Source organism: Etheostoma cragini, chromosome 21 (assembly GCF_013103735.1).
Source record: "Etheostoma cragini isolate CJK2018 chromosome 21, CSU_Ecrag_1.0, whole genome shotgun sequence".
Lineage (NCBI taxonomy): Eukaryota > Metazoa > Chordata > Actinopteri > Perciformes > Percidae > Etheostoma > Etheostoma cragini.
The window spans coordinates 13705-15000 of record NC_048427.1 but is presented as its reverse complement, the minus strand read 5'-3'; positions in this window follow the sequence as shown (position 1 = coordinate 15000).

Here is a 1296-nt window from a genome sequence, read left to right as displayed (position 1 = left end):
ACACACACACACACACACACACACAGAAAGACAGACACACACACACACAAACAGACAGTCAGACAGACAGACAGACACACACACACACAGAAAGACAGACAGACACACACACACACACACAAACAGACAGACAGATACACACACACACACACACACACACATACACAGACACATCCCACCCGGCTGCAGGAAGACTATAAATATTTCTTTTCATGCTGTTATTCAACAAAATTATAGCTTTTCATCCTTTTCAGACTCATAAAGGGAGGTCTGTCTGTCTCTGTGTGTCTGGAGCATTTCATAACACACACACACACACACACACACACACACACACAGACACACACACTCACGACTCAGGGTTAGGCGGTTCCCTGGGATGGAAGCTGCTGATTGGACGAACAGTTGTTTTCATCTTTAAATAGTCTGTTGATTATTTTAAGGATGAAATGAGACGTTTTTGTCTCTAAAATTTCAGAAAACATGGAAACATGGATCAGGGTTTCAGAGACTTTTCTTCCAACGTTTTCAGCACTTTTCTTCAATTTTTGGCAAATTTGTAAATTTACATTTAGTCGTTATATTTGATTTACTTTCTCTCCTTTTTATCGTCTCATTTTCGGGACTTTTTTTTCAACTTTTTTTGTCTCTTTCCTAAAAAGAAAAAATGTATTTGCTTTATTTTAAGTTTCTATTTTTTGTCACTTTTTTCTTGTTGTTGTTGTTTCCTTTTACAACAATGACAAACAATGTGCGTCAGTGTTTCAGAGACGCCACGTCCTGTAAATCCCGAGGTAAGGAAGCACCAAGCTGTCCGTCAAATCATGACATCATGACATCACGACATCACGACATCGGGACATCGCGACATCGCGACATCGCGACATCGGGACATCGGGACATCGTGACATCGTGACATCGCGACATCGTGACATCGTGACATCGCGACATCGGGACATCGGGACATCGGGACATCGTGACATCGCGACATCGGGACATCGTGACATCGCGACATCGCGACATCGCGACATCGGGACATCGTGACATCGTGACATCGTGACATCGTGACATCGTGACATCGCGACATCGGGACATCGCGACATCGGGACATCGGGACATCACATTCTGACTTTTGACCATTTCAAAACATCCCCCTCTCTGTAGGGAGTTGGTCTGGGAACCATGTGGTGGTGGACTGGTAGCGTGGTGTGTGTGTTAGTGTGTCTGTGTGTGTGTGTGTGTGTGTCTGTGTGTGTGTGAGTGTGTCTGTGTGTGTGTGTGTGCGTGCGTGTGTTT